General features: G+C 42.8%; 1 protein-coding gene across 2 annotated transcripts in view; it reads left to right on the top strand.

The window, feature by feature from the left end:
- Nucleotides 1-462, top strand: part of LOC136144367 (collagen alpha-2(I) chain-like) — a 125,196-nt gene extending 124,734 nt beyond the window's left edge. For both annotated transcript variants that reach the window (XR_010658530.1, XR_010658529.1), the window contains exon 9: nucleotides 270-462. The gene's annotated coding sequence lies outside the window, so the exon portion shown is untranslated. The remainder of the gene's footprint in view (nucleotides 1-269) is intronic.
- The last annotated feature ends 16,072 nt before the right edge of the window (nucleotides 463-16,534 follow it).

The following is a 16,534-nucleotide window of genomic DNA, read 5'->3' as shown; positions in this document are numbered from 1 at the left end:
TGATGGATTTCTATACTTCCAAAACACTTTCTTTATCTCAAGTAAAGGCAGTAGTACATCTCATAGAACTTTGGCTCTGAAGATCTAAACTTACCAGATACCTACCTATACAGCACAGCATGAGAAATACATGCTTCTGTTTTTTAATGAGTCCAATTGAGTCTCTCTGATGTCAAAGCATGTGGTAATAGATGCCTTGTCAAAAATGTATTTATCTTATTGGAGTTTCCCTAGTGGCTCAGTGGTAAAGAATCCACCTGTCAATGCAGGAGGCAGGGGCTCGAGCCCTGATCAGGGAAGATCCCACACGCCGTGGAACAGCCAAGCCCGTGCACCACAACTACTGGGCCGGTGCTCCAGAGCCCAGAACCGCAACTACAGAAGCCCGCGCGCCCAGAGCCCGTGCTCTGCAACAAGAGAAGCCACCGTAGTGAGAAGCCCCACGCAACAAGGAAGACCCAACACGGCCAAAAATAAATAAATACAATTATTGTAAATATATATATTTATCTTATAATGGTCTTGTTTACAACACTATTCTGGTTGTGGCTAGAATGTGGCCAGGTCTCTGGGAGCTTGCGTTGGATCTAAAGCAGCCACACTCGCCCCAGTCACGACAAAAGACACAGACAATCCAGAAGATGCATGAGACTTGTCAAACAGTATGAGCCCAGGGTGGGCATTCAGGGAAGGTCACTGACTTCTGGGTTGTGAAATTCAACGGACAGTTTTTTCAGTTCTCATTTGTTTTGCTCTCTTGGCAGTTCTCATGACTCTTCCTTAAAAAGCCCTCTTTCCCTGGCCTTTAGTAACATCACGTTCACACCAGTTTTTCTTTTTCCCGCTCAGGGACTCCTGCTGGGTTGTCCTTTTGTATCCAGAATGTAAGTCCTAGAATCCTTTGAACATTCAGGTTCAGGACACTCTCCAGACTTGAGCTATCATCTAATGACTCTCACATTCCCCGCCAAGCAGAGATCACAAACCAATAACCCGCAGTCACATCCTTTTTAAATTTATATACACTTTAGGGAGGCATGGCCCTTTTTCCTCTCCCACAGTCCTTCCTCTCTGCAAGCGTTTGAGTTAGCCCTTGTGTTGCTGAAGGTTCCTCCTATTCTTCCAGATTCACAGCTCCTGCTCCCACAGTTCCTTGTCTCCCTAACAAACGCCCCTCGCTGGGCCCCACATTCCTCCTCCTTGTTCTCATCCTTCAAGCACAGCAAAACTGACACATCCCAGGTTCGCTTTCCAAGATTTTCCAGGCCAATGTCAGATCCCTCTTTTTTTAAAATCAAATTTACTTATTTTTGGTTGCACAGGGTCTTCATTGGTGCGCATGGGCTTTCTCTTAGTTGCGGTGAGCATGGGTTACTCTCCATTGCAGAGTGGGGTTTCTCCACAAGAAAAGCCACTGCGATGAGAACCTGAGCACAACTAGAGGAGCTCTTGCTCACCACAACTAGAGAAAAGCCCTCGCAGGAACGAAGACCCGGTATAGTTAAAATTTTTAAAAACAAAATTTTTTTTAAGTTGTATCACAATATACAAGGATGAATATTTTAAATGTAACATTTCAATCATAGAAATACATGCTGTCAACTGCTAGTTGGGGATGAAACTCTCCAATCTGTCTTCCTCCTTTCCCCTGGAAGGGGTTATGATGAGGGGTGAGAGCTGAGTTGCTCGAGAGGCCTTGCCTGGCCTGGAATCCAGAATCTTCTATTCATCAGCAGTGGCACATTTAACAAATTACTTATTCTAGTCTTCAGTTTCCTCATATGTAAAACAGAGGTAATCACAGTCCCTATTTCATAAAGTCATTCAAGTGTAAATTAAGGCCATGCCTGGGAAGCACTTGGCTAGCACGGTGAAGCGCAGTGCCAGATGTGTTCAGTTAGTGTCTACATCATTGTTGTCATCTTTATTATTGCAGATATGAATCTAGACATCTCTGTCTCTTCCTATAATGAAAGTGTTACATATAACCAGGGCCAGCTCAGAGCAGGGGAGGCTGACGGGTTTTCTGCCCTCTCCCAGTTGTGTGCCAATGAACAGTTAACAACAGCTTTGGGCAAGGGTGGGGAGTGGAGAGTCATACTTTGTACTGTTTGCCATTTTCCATGTTGTAAATTCTCCCACCATGGCTGATTTCAAGCTATCAACGTGAGTTCAGTGAACTCACATTGAGAAGAGCTATCAGAATTGGGAAGAGTTATCAGAAGAGTTCGGGAGAGTTATCAGAATCAGCTCTCAAGTCCCATGAGCCTGCTTCAACACACCCCAAAGAGAATTTCTTATCTTTTCTGCTGCCTCTTTGTTCACTGCTGAAACTAGGATCTGATCTATCTCAGGCAGAGGACTAGACATACCTATCTGATGGGTTCCTGCAAAGGTAAGAGTTTATTTATGCCTGGAAGATAGAAGAAGTCTTCAGATCTGAAACCCAAAGCAGGGCTCAGACCCAGCTTACCAGGGTGCTCATAGCAAATGCCAGTTTCTCATTTGTGAGGTTCCCTTTGTCCCTGGGATATCTTGGGTGTGAGTGTGGGTGTGGCTACAGTCTAGGGTAATATACTGTTTTCTTTGGTCATGTGACTATAATGCCTTCTTAAGAGCATCAGCACCTTACCTATTTTTTTTCTTTATTATTTACTTTTATTTTTAGCTGTGCTAGGTCTTCACTGCTGCTCGAAGACTTTTGCTAGTTGTGGCAAGTGGGGGCTATTCTCTAGTTGTGGTGTATGGGCTTCTCATTGCAGTGGCTTCTCTTCTTGAAGAGCATGGCTCTAGAGTGCGGGCTCAGACAAATTTAGTTGCCCCAAGGCATATGGGATCTTCCCAGACCAGGGATCAAACCCATGTCCCCTGCATTGACAGGTGCACTTAACCACTGGTTCACCAGGGAAGTCCCACCTTACCTATTTTTAACTTGTAGTATTTTGCATTGCACTCTTTCTATTGATACTTAAGATATTCAGGTAATCATCTTGTCATCTTTCCACAGTTTTAGAGATACCTTCTGATGGCTGCATAATTCCATTAATACACCTAACTGTTGAGTTTATCAAAGGAAAAAGAACCAGGAGGCAAAAACCAGGAAAAGGAACATAGATGGAAGAAAAAAAAAAAAAAAAGAATCTCAACAACTGAGTATAGTTATAACTCTTGACAAGAAAAGTAAGTTGAGCTCTGAAAAATAACCATCAAATCTTACAATTAGGTTTCTAACACTTTCAGGAAAAGAAGGTTCATCTCTGGACGAGGGGCAGAGGTGGGTAGGAAGAGAGTAAAGTGCCTTACCTCGTGTAGAAGGCACAGTGGAGAAACTGAGGCTGGAGTGGTTCACTGGCCTGCTCAGGGCCACTCAGGGCGGATCGCCCAGGCCAGGCTTCACTCTGCCGTAGTCGGGAGTGAACGAGAATTAAGGAAGTGGAGAGAGGAGGTATGAACGAGTCTTTCTGGAAGTAGGATGGGGAAAGAAGAGAAAGAGCAATAACTAAATAGAGTATAGGGACACAGAATCACTGCTTTTTAATAATAAATATAGGGCTCACTAGGGCTTCCCAGGTGGTGCTAGTGGTAAAGAACCTGCCTGCCAAGTCAGGAGATATGAGAGACATGGGTTTGATCCCTGGGTCAGGAAGATCCCTTGGAGGAGGGCATGGCAACCTATTTCAGTATTCTTGCCTGGAAAATTCCATGGATGGAGGAGCCTGGCAGGCTACAGTCCATGGGGTCACACAGAATCGGAGACGACTGAAGTGACATAGCACACACAGCATGCATAGGGCTCAGTTCCTCCTAAGTCGCATTGAAAAAGATCCCAGTGAGAGCAGGGCCAGACGCAGACAGACCACAGAACCCTAAACCCTGTCCTGGAGATTTGTCTGTATTGGAAATCTCACCCTGATTGTCTTTGCTCCATCAGAGCCTCCTTGGATCCATCCCTCCTTTGACAGCTGAGGCCCAAACGCGAGATGGCAAAAGGCATTTCTTAACATCTCGTGGCACAACCAAGTCAAAGCCAGAAGGTTTCAGTGGCTTTTCTCAAGGCAAGAGCGATGTTTCCTGACCTCACCGGTCACAGAAACTGTCCCAGACCCTCATTTAAATATACAGAAGGTCAATAGATTTGGATTCAGGTCTATGTTGGTAGAGGATGGGAGCGGGTATCTGAAAGTAAAGTCAGTTATCCTTAAATTCTGGCGGTTTGGGATATCACTGTACTGGCAAGTAACAAAGAGAAATAAACACAGTAGCATAAATCCCCATGGTTCGGCTCACAAGAAAAGGCTTACTCATAACCAGGCTGGGGATCCTCACCCTGCCTCTGCGGTCTGATGCTATCTTGGCACATGCTGGCTTAATCTCCAGCCCAATCTGGGCACAACAGAGGGAGGTCCGTTGCCAAAATTATAAAGTGGCAGGAGAGGAGGGAAACGGGGCTTCTTCTCTTCTTAATCTGTTTGGGAGTGACTTTTAGTTCCTAACCAGCACACCAATCCAGACAAGGCCCGTCCTTGCCTCCCTTGGGCTTCCCTGGTTGCTCAGCAGGTAAAGAATCTGCCTGCAGTGCAGGAGACCCAGGTTTGATCCCTGGGTTGGGAAGATCCCCTGGAGAAGGGAATGGCAACCCACTCCGGTATTCTTGCCTGGAGAATACCTTGGACAGAGGAGCCCAGAAGGCTACAGGACATGGGGTCATAAAGAGTTGGACATGACTGGGCAACTAACATCTAACATTGCCTACCTCCTCCCCTTCTTCTCTGTCCCTCCAGCAGGCACTGGTGGTGGCAGCCATCCCTCCTACAGGCTTCTCAGTCTCCGGGAGGGTGACCCTACATCTTTGTTTCCCTGGGAGAGTCCCAACCTACTCCTAAGAGCCCAGAGTTCTCTCAGGTTTGGTGTCCACTTTTATATTCAAAAGGGCCCTAGTGTGGATGATAAATTCCATGTTCATGCTGCCTGTGAACAGAGCAAGAACAAAAACACAAGTGCCTGGAAGCCAGAAGGAGTCTGCTAACAGTTTACAATGACTTCCATTTATCAAGCAAATCACTCTGCACTCAGTCATTTCAATTAATTTTCACAGCCACCCCATGAGGGAGCTCTGGGCACAGGGGTTTCTGCAGATGAGGAAAGTAATGGTTAAATGACTTGACCAGGGTCATCCAACTAGGAAGAGCAGAACTGGATTCAAACATCCATCTGTGTGACCCCAGTTTATGCTCTAAAAGGGGACTGCCTGCCTCCTCAGGCCATGGGGACATGCACCCACCAATTTCTGAATGTGTTAAGAAACAGCACTTTACCCAGAAAGCTGGTCGGTTGGTTTCAACACTAAAGGAGCTCTCTCAGGTTTCCTATTTTTCATCTTACATTTGCAAGTAGAAATCTATTTCTGCAGCTGTGTGTATAATTCAGCTCTTGTTTCTGTAACCTAATTTGAGAGAACACGTCCAAAAGCAGCAATGACATCTACAAAAGCACAGTTTGACTCAAGTGGATCCAACCAATTTGCAAATGGAAAATAACACTGAAGAATAAGCTTTACATCACAAATGTGGCTGCTTCAAGTCATCCTTCCTGAAACTAAAGATGTAAGTGTAACCCAGAAAATGGTTCAGAATCTTTGCTTTACATATGCATAGTTTAATCTTCTAAACCCAGTTGCTGTCCCAGTAAAGACAACTTAAAGTTGCACCCTTTGCTTTCACTACCAGATTGTCTGCAGTTTCCCTTTCTTTTTTCCTTTTAAAAAAATGGGCATTCTTTTTCATTTTTAATTCCAAAGCACTGCCTTTTAAAATATACACATATATATTTATTTATGTGGCTGCACCAGGTCATAGTTGTGGGACCTAGGATCTTTAGCTGTGACATGTGGGATCTTGTTCCTAGACCAAGGATCAAACCCCGGCCCCCTGCATGGGGAGCCCCGAGCCTTAGCCACTGAGCCACCAGGGAAGTCCCAGCAAAAGCACTGACTTGGTGCATTTTCTTTGGAAAAAAACAGACAGACAGACTTCGATCAATATCCCAATTTCAGACCTGTACATTGTACATTGTTACTGGTCTGCTTTTGTCCTTCTATTTTCTATCCACTATCTGCTAGCCTACGTATTTCTTTTTTTTTAATTGAAGGTTGGTTGAGTTACAATATTGTGTTAGCTTCAGGTGTACAGCCTAGTGTTTCGGTATTTTTGCAGATTATGCTTCATTACATGTTATTACAATATAATTCGTAGCATCCTATATATTTCCTTGATTATTGTAAGCTCTGGACCGGAACAATTCGCCCAGCATTTAGAATAGTGCCTGGCATGTACATAGTGTGTGCTAAGTTGCTTCAGTCATGTCTGACTCTTTGCAACCCTATGGACTGTAACCCGCTAGACTCCTCTGTCCAAGGGATTCTCCAGGCAAGAATACTGGAGTGGTTTGCTATGCCCCTCTGCAGGGGATCTTCCTGACCCAGGGATCGAACCCAAGTCTCCTGTGGCTCCTGCATTGCAGGCTGATTCCTTACTGTTGAACAACCAAGGAAGCCCTCAATAATTCTTCGTTAAGTGAATGAAGACTTTGCACACGGCAACCAGGAACCAGATCATGTAGGGCCTTGTAAATCCTCCACTTTATCTTAAATGTGAAGGAAAGTCATTGGAGAGTATGTGGTCTGACTTACAGTTGATTTTTTATTTTTTTGACTTACAGTTTAAAAGAATTACACTAGGACTTCCCTGGCGGTCCAGTGGTTAAGACTTCGAGCTTCCAGTGCAGGGGGCTTGGGTTAGATCCCTGGTTGGGGAGCTGGGGAACTAAGATCCCGAATGCCATGGGGTGTGGCCAAAAAATAAAAATAAAATAAATTAATTAAAAACACCACGCTGGCTGTAGTGTGGAAGGAAGATTATATCAGGGGTAAGAGTGGCCTGGGGGCAGTTAGAGGCTAATGCAACATCCAAGCAAGAAAGACAATGAGGACTTGAGTTAGGGTGAAAAAAAGGTCAGATTTTTAGATATATTTTGGTGTTACAGATGGCAGAACTTGTTAATAATGAGGGTCTGGGGGTGGGGGGAGAGGAATTGAGGATAACATCTAGGTTTTTGGTCTCAATACTTAATCTTCCTGAGCCTGTTTCTGCTTCTGTAATATGAGGATAATTAGAGCATCTCTCTGTTGGGACTATTGTGAGAAAGAGCAGAGGACCTTGATGGCTCACACATCACATGGTAAACGCTCAGTAAATGTTAGCTCTTCTACTACCCTAAAGATAAGTGTTTCCTAGGATTGCAAAAATATCCACCCCACAGAGACTGAGGGGAAAAAAAATTGTTTTGTAGAGTGTACCCTCCCCTCCCAAGGGATAGATATTTATTTAACAGAATACTTAGCATTAGTGTTGGAACAGTTTACTTGCACACAGATACCTAGATATCTCAAATGGCTCATAATTCTCCTTTAAGTAGTGCTGTCCATTTAATATTTAGCAGAAGGAGTAAATAAAAGGTGAAATTACAAACCTCTGCTGATTAGAAAATCAATCGAAATGTAAGAAAAAGTAAATCTGAAATAATAGTGATTAAAAAAAAAAAAAAAAAAAAAACAAGTTTTCGCTGTATTTTAATACACCAGAAACTAAAACACCACACTGTCTGGTTCAGCACAGGACACCTCTTTGTCAGTTGTAACTCTCTGCAAAGCCAACTTTTTGGCTGCCTTGGCCTGTCCTTACTTCCCCCTGGAAAACTGTTTTAAACTTAGCACAGATAACATTTTGCCTCTATTACAATTAGCAGCTTCTCTCAGTGGGTCACCTGGCTTGGCAAGTGCTTGTGCGGGGTAACCCCGTCTCTTCTTTCAGAGCCTCCCGACGGTGGCCTCCAGGTAGCACGTGAAGAGCTGTCTGTGGGGAACTGAGGGGTTCCTTCATGCTCTTCAGGGGCTTTCCTGCTAGTATCGTCTTCTGCCTCAGCAGATCTCCCTGATTATTGGTTATCTGAGCCCTCCACCCAACTAGAGGCCAGCTTTTCTTCTTCGCAGACAGCCTCTCAGCCCTGCCCCCTCACAGCCAAGGCCTTTTAGGGACCCTTTTCTCTTCCTGAAGACCTCGGCTTAGTCCTCTCCTTAGGTGAGACCCTGGGACATTTCTTCCAGGGCTGTTTTCCTGCTTTACTGACTACGCCAAAGCCTTTCACCATGTGAATCACAACGAACTGTGGCAAATTTTTAAAGACATGGAAATACCAGACCACCTTATCTGCCTCCTCTGAAACCTGTATGCAGGTCAAGAAGCAACAGTTAGAACTGGACATGGAACAACAAACTGGTTCCAAATCTGGAAAGGAGTACGTCAAGGCTGTATATTGTCACCCTACTTATTTAACTTATATGCAGAGTACATCATGCGAAATGCCGGGCTGGATGAAGCACAAGCTGCAATCAAGTTTGTGGAAAGAAATACCAATAACCTCAGATACACAGATACCCTTATGGCAGAAAGCAAAGAGGAATTAAAGAGCCTCTTGTTGAAGGTGAAAGAGGAGAGTGAAAAAGCTGGCTTAAAACTCAGCATTCAGAAAACTAAGATCATGACATCCAGTCCTATCACTTCCTAGCAAATAGATGGGGAAACAATGGAAACAGTGACAGACTTTATTTTTGGGATTCCAAAATCACTGCAGATGGTGTCTGCAGCCATGAAATTAAAAGATGCTTGCTCCTTGGAAGGAAAGTTATGACCATTCTTAATAGCATATTAAAAAACAGAGACATTACTTTGCCAACAAAGGTCCTTCTAGTCCAAGCTATGGTTTTTCCAGTAGTCGTGTATGGAAGTGAGAGTTGGACTATAAAGAAAGCTGAGTGCTGAAAAATTGATGCTTTTGAACTGTGGTGCTGGAGAAGACTCTTGAGAGTCTCTTGGACTGCAAGGAGATCCAACCAGTCCATCCTAAAGGAGATTAGTCCTGGGTGTTCATTGGAAGGACTGATGCTGAAGCTGGAACTCCAATACTTTGACCACCTGAAGCGAAAAACTGACTCATTGGAAAAGACCGTGATGTTGGGGAAGATTAAAGGCAGGAGGAGAAGCGGAGGACAGAAGATGAGATGGCTGGATGTCATCACCGACTCGATGCTCGAGTTTGAGCAAGTTCGGGGAGTTGGTGATGGACAGGGAAGCCTGGCATGCTGCTGTCCATGGGATCGCAAAGAGTCAGACATGACTGAGCAACTGAACTGAACTGTTTTCTTGCTATCCTTCTCCTCAAGTAGGGGGAGCTGCCTCTTCTGCACTCTTAGAGCTGCTTTGATCTGTCTAGTGACAGCCCCTGAGAGCTGGGCCTGACTGCCCCAACTTGATCTTCAGCTGGATCCTAGTGGCCTCTCACGGGACAGGGACCACCCTACTTCTAGTGACTGACCCTGGAGTCCAGATGTCCCACATGGCCTGGACAGACTATCCTTGATCATCTTTCCTGCCAGCCACTCCCTGTAGCCCCCACAGACAAGCCGAATACAACAGTGGCGGGCTCAGATGGAGACACTCAGGAACAGGGGAGAAAGCTGATGAAGAAATCAGCTTCAGAAAGAAAGTTGTGGTTCCTCCGAAACAGCAGACTACAAGGGGGCAGTTACATTTAAAGTGCTCCAAGCACATGATTCTCCGAAGATTTGGGCATTTGAATTTGGGGTTTCTGTTTTGGGGTTTTTTGTTGTTTGTTTGCTTTTTTAGCCACGGCACACAGCATGTGGAATCTTAGTTTCCCTGACCAGGGATGGAACCTGCACCCCTGACAGTGGAAGCTCGAAGTCCTAACCACTGAACCACCAGGGAATTCCTGGGGTTGTTTTTTAGTTTTCCAAAATGAGAAAAAAAAGGTTGTCAGATGACTTTTCTTCACCCTGGAAACCAGAGCCTCACCTGGAATCATAATGTAAAGCTTCAGACTCGATCTGGTGGACAGGTTCACCACTCACACATTCTTTCTCACACCTTTATCATTTATTACATGACAGATTTTCCCTAAAAAAGATATTATTAAAGGCCAACTTCAAACCTTTTAAAAAGTACCTATGAAATGTGATCTACATTCATGATTAAGATAGTGTTTTCAAAATTTTATGAATTTTATCTAACAATTATTATAGTACTTTTTTATGTACCAAGGATGATCCTAAGAGCTTTATAAAATTAACCTATTTAATCCTTAAGCTAATGAAACATTTACTATTATTAACCTCATTTATAGGTGAGAAAATTAAGTCACAGAGAAGTTAAGTAATTTGCACAAGGTCACACAGCTAATAAGTGACAGAACCAAGAATTCAAACCCAGTGACCCTGTATGCTGAGGTCACTAGGCTATGCTGCCTCTATAAAGGGCCTGAAAAACAGGCAGATAGATGGATGTGCTGTGCTGAGTCACTCAATCACGTCTGATCTTTGTGACCCCATAAACTGTAGCCTGCCTGGCTCCTCCGTCCAGGGGATGTCCCAGGCAAGAACACTGGAGTGGGTTACCATGTCCTCCTCCAGGGGATCGAACCCAGGTCTCCTGCATTGCAGGCAGAGATAGATAGATTTTTAATATATATTTATCATATATAAAATATATACTGTGTGCTCGGTAGCTCAGTCGTGTCCGACTCTTTGCAAACCCATGGACTGTAACCCGCCAGGCTCCTCTGTTCATGGAAGTTTCCAATGGAATGGGTTGCCGTCTCCTACTCCAGGGGATCTTCCTGACCCAGAGATCGAACCCACATCTCCTGCATCTCCTGCATTGGCAGGCAGATTCTTTACGACTGAACCACCTGGGAAGCCCCATAAAATATATACTATATGCATATATTTTTGTGTATAAATGTTATATTTTATACAGGTACATATGTGTGTGTGTGTGTGTGTGTGTGTGTGTGTATGAGAGCAGGATTGTAAGTGCAGTTTTCCAAATGGCCCTCTTTTTGGGTGTTTTCAAAGCATGGCTAAAACCCAGAAAAGTTCTATATAATTTTTCTGTAGCTACATCCTCTTCAGGAGACTAGGGGACTGGTTTCATAAACGTCGGCTTCTCCTCTGACAAATGAGGTGGCTAAATCAGAAGAACTAGTCCGTCAAGTGAGTGTAAGAAGCGTCCAAATGCAAAATTATTCAAATTTCCTGGAAGACTGTCCAGGTAATTTTCCTCTTTAGATCTGACTCTGGGAGGTGTCCTGACTTCGGTAAGCTAACTCCGGACTATTCTTGTGCCTTTTGGACTAAATATAATGCGATTTTGTTCTGTTCAATAGTTCATATTCTAATACTTATGTGCAGGTTTAAGTTTAAATTTCTAAGGTCTCACGCCTCCGGATTCACCAAAATGTAACGCTCAAGTAAACAAGTGGGGCGTTCTAGCTACTGGTGCAACTGCGCCCCCTGCCGGCCCTGGGCCGGCAAGCCGGCCTGATCAGAGGGCCTCTCCCGCTCCCCCCAGCACATCGCAAACTTTAGCCCTTCCCCTCTTTTGCAGCTTTCCAACCAAGCCAAGCTGGCTTAGCGCTGCCCCAAGCTAAGCACAAGTGCACTTAGCGCTGAGGATCGAAGGTAAATCAAAGCCTCGCAGCCTTAAAGTATCTCACGGTCTATCGGGGCACACCCAAAGCAGCGCATTAGACTGCAGCTGCAGCCAGCCTCCTGTCCCATACGTTTGCAACCACAAGTGGCACGCCAGAGCCTGAACCAAACAGCATAGTACAATGCCCTTTTGTTGGAAAGGAGAACTATGACTCACCCCATCATTTTCTGTGTGCGCAGAAACCACGGCCTACACAGGAGCGACGAGACCAATCGGTTGGTGCTTCGCTGAAAACCCAGGTTACCTGAAAGCTGTCCCAACAGTGAGCTCTCCAGGGTGGGCTCCAGAGGGACTGCACAGAAAACTCACGATTAAGGTTAACAGGGGCCAGGAGGAGCTCTATGCATTCAGATATTAAATTAATAAGTAACAAGTGCATTAAAAATATGTGACCAAGACCTCTGATGCATTAGTAACAAGATGCTAGCTTAGCTTCCCAACTAGACTTTGTTGGATTTTTTAAAAACAGAATTTTATCTGTTTGTGTTTTTCAAACTAGGCCAAGAGGCCTCCTCCATTTCTAAAATACAAAAATTCTTTCTGTTCCTCTTCTCAAACCAAATCAGACTCTGGACACACCCAGGAGCTCACTGTGTCTTTTAGTTAACTCTCTGTGGCCTTTCACTTTAGAGAAAGTTCTGCCAGTAACAAAACCTGCTATACTAGCCAAGAGGGAAAAGGACTTGAAGGAAGAGGAAGAACACATTTTTAATAATTGTTCTCAAAACATATGAGGATAAAAAGTAAAAGAAGTGGAGAAATATGCCACTCCATGCAGAAGTCACTCTGGAGAAGTGTTTCTGAGCTATGGCCTATAGGTCAGCCATCATGGCAACCAAAGGAGAATGTAATTACAAATGAGGATCTGGGAGGAATCTCTAAGATGGTTCCCACAAAGGGTACAGTGGAGAAAAAAAATCTGTGCAAACGAAGAAAGGCAACACTGGAACCTCTTGAGAGCAGAGAAGAAGAAAAAGGTGAGAAGAGAGAATGAGGTGGGAAGCAGAGGGAAGGGGTGAGTGTGGGTAGCTACAGGCAGGCTGCATCAGTGTGAACATCTCACATTTATAATTTAATGTAAGTAATGCATGGCTTTGTAAAAAAAAGCAGGCAAGGAAAGAAGAACTTCAGTGTTCTCATACACATAGAGTAAATATGTGAAAATGCAGATAATGCAGAAGCACATAATGTAGAAGTGAAAGTCTCTCCCCCACCAACAAACAGCTATTAATGTTGGAGCAGAGGTGCAAGGGGCTGGGACAGGCAGGAGGCCAGGCAGCCCTGAGACAGAAGACAGAGGCCAGCCCTGGACACTGTGGTTTAAACCGAAGGTTTTCAGCTAATGGCTTCACTGGAAGCCCTTACACAGGCTTCCCCCACCCCTAAAAATCCTCACCTAATTCTCAGCAAATGTGAGAAGTGTGGCCAAAAACAACAGCCACCTCCCTATTTGATTTAATCAGAAAAAAACCCAAACAAACTCAACACCTCTACTTTTATGCATGCCTGAAATGTTAAGAATGTACCTGTAGCAAATTTGAACAGAGAGCATTAAGCTTTGTTATGTACTTAAACTGAGTGAAAGTATGTATGACAAATATACAAATGTCACTCTCAGGACCTGGGTCAGGTGGTGTGTGGTAGTGAAACCTGTCCAGTTATGTCGTATTTATATCTCTGTCCTCTGTCCTAATTTACAGGAGGTGACAGTGGGAATGAAGATGAGGCGGGAGAGGAGGAGATGGTGGAGTAATGTCTTAATGCCTGGTGATAAATGAAAATGCTAAATTTCCACAGGTATGTTAGAATTGCACACATCCCATAGAGAGTTTAAGATAGCATTTTCTCATATAGTGTTAACATAAAATAGTTACTCCTGAAGAATGATTAACATATTACTTATTAAAGAAATAATAATACCATTTATGTAATAAATCATGAATAATAGATATTTATCAGAAACAGAGTCTCCTTTATACAGTTATAAATGAGTTCTAGTTGTTATTTTAATAATAATCCTTCAGTACTCTTGCCTGGAAAATCCCACGGATGGAGGAGCCTGGTAGGCTGCAGTCCATGGGGTCTTGAAGAGTTGGACACGGCTGACCGACTTCACTCACTTTCACTTCACTTGTTGAACAGGAGATTTAAGATTGCCCAGTGCCTCTGATGTGAATCAGAGGTGCTAAATAAGCTCCAACTGCACGCTATTAGGCTGTATATAAGTATGTATATCACCAATGCAATGAACATGAACTTGGGCAAACTCCGGGAGATGGTGAGGGACAGGAAAGCCTGGCATGCTGCAGTCCATGGGGTTGCAAAGAGTCAGACATGACTGGGTGACTGAACAGCCACAAGTATATACAAAAAATATATGCCAATTAGAGTGATCATAATGTTAGATGAATATATTTGAATAATATTAAATACTAATACACATGGTAACTGAAATGGTTTCTGTCTCTCTCTCTCTCTCTCTCTCACACACACACACACACACACACATTGTTTTTAACGCCATAGCTTTTCTGAACAAAAACAGAAGAAAAATGCAGAAAATATAAAGCCAAACTGGAGTAGGTCCTATGCAGTGAGCTCTTTGGGGTCCCTAGCAGGGACATACATTGCAGTCTGTTCACAGTCATCCAAAGTAAGACAGCAGAACAGGGACGTGAATTTGTATTTTTGGCTGTGCTGGACCTTCGTTGCTGCGCACAGGCTTTTCCCTAGTTGCTGAGCATGCTCTTTAGTTGAGGTGCTTGGGCTTCTCACTGCAGTGGCTTCCCTTGTTGCAGGGCTGGGGCTCTGGGGCTTAGGGTTAATAGTTATGGTGCACGGTCTAGTTGCCCCTTGGCATGTGGGATCTTCCCAGACCAGGGATCGAACTATGTCCCCCGCATTCACAGTCAGATCCTTAACCACTGGACCACCAGGGAAGTCCTGTATGTGGTTCACATGCATGCTAAGTCACTTTAGTTGTGTCCAACTCTGTGCAACCCTAAGGACTGTAGCCTGCCAGGCTCCTCTGTCAATGAGATTTCCCGGGCAAGAATACTGGAGTGGGCCGCCATTTCCTTCTCCAGAGCATCTTCCGGACTCAGGGATCAAACCCGTGTCTCTTTACATCTCCTGCATTGGCAGGTGGGTTCTTTACCACTAGTGCCAGCTAGGAAGCCCCGTGTAATCTCTATATACCCTCAAATGCTGAAAGATAACACTGGAAAGACACCTACTTTAGAAGCAAATGGTCCTAATACCTGGTTCTAGCACTGACTAGTTATGCTTTTGCTAAAGTTACTTAATCTTTCTGAACCTCCATTTCCAGATCTTATAAATGCGGATCATAATTTTTACAGTGATGTTATGAGGCTTAATAACATGTGAGAAACATTGGTGTCTTGGAGATTAGTATTAACTCACATCCAGTTGCATTAGCCAGAATAGTTTACATTTTTTATTTTCATGTGAATTTCTTAGATGAACATCCATATCTGCATATGTATAGTAAATATATTCATATATGAAAGATCTTATTTGGCTCTTATTTCAAAATGGCCAATATATAAAAGAGATGGTAATATTCAGTTGATTATTTGAAGTTGTGTTCATAACTTTGCTCACAAATAAAATACCCATTGTGCCAATATGCCATTCTAGTGAAGCAAAAAAACCATCATGTACATTTTACAGAGAAATATTGATAAAGTTAGCAAATTATATAATATTTCTAATATTTAAAGGAATGTTGTTATAAAGCCATCATACTCTGATTGGAATTAGAATAAATCTTCTAATTAAAAGGACAAAAGTCTTGTCCTTTACAGAATGGCACAATCACAAAATGTGATTATTTGAGCCACATAATGTTGGAGAAGAATTTATTTCTTTATCATTGCTCATTTCATTAAGCAATGATACAGTTTTGATATAAACCATTAAGACAGTAAGAGATATCAAAAATCACCTGTGTGATGAATTATAGTCAATATATTATAAGCAATATAGTCAATATATTATCATTACATGATAATAGGTACATAATTACATAATGTATGTATAATAATATATACATAAAATATGTATATATGTATGTAATATACATATATTACATAATTATTACATATATTACACATGTAATACAATTATATATATAATCATATAATATAATTATATATGTAATTATATAATAATTACAATTATTACATATTTAGCATAATAATATATTGACTATATTATATAATATATTAATATATTATTTTAAGGGGCTTCTCCAGTAGCTCAGATGGTAAAGCATCTGCCGTCAGTGCAGGAGACCCGGGTTTGATCCCTGGGTTGGGAAGATCCCTGAAGAAAGAAATGGCAACCCACTCCAGTATTCTTGCCTGGAGAATCCCAGGGACAGTGGGGCCTGGCGAGCTACAGTCCATGGCGTCCCGAAGAGTTGGACACGACAGACTGACTAACACTTCATTTTACTTCACTATATTATAAGCATATGAAAGTAACCTATGTGATTATGAAGTTTTACTGCCTATATATAGAAAAAGAAATGTCATTTTAAAAATTATTGACAGTAGATATATAGGGAATATCAAATGGTGGAACCCTTAAAAATTATTTCATAGAAAAAGTATATCCTTTTGCAATGTTATTGTGTGTGCAGCAAATAACATACTAAGCTACTTTGATCAGCAATCCAAACAGGATTTATAGCTAACCTAAAATGTAACACTGGCTCCTTCAAGTAATTCATTGCAGTGTTTATCAACAAAGCTTATTAGCCAAAAATCCTAGTGAAAGAGTCCATAAATCAATGAATGTGGCCGTCAGTGCTGGGAGATTTCTTGAACAGACACAAAAGGCACGCACCAAAAAGGAAAAAATTGATAAATTGGATCTAATTATAA

This window comes from Muntiacus reevesi, chromosome 11, assembly GCF_963930625.1.
Source record: "Muntiacus reevesi chromosome 11, mMunRee1.1, whole genome shotgun sequence".
NCBI classification, from domain to species: domain Eukaryota; kingdom Metazoa; phylum Chordata; class Mammalia; order Artiodactyla; family Cervidae; genus Muntiacus; species Muntiacus reevesi.
This window is presented reverse-complemented; position numbering and strand designations above follow the sequence as displayed.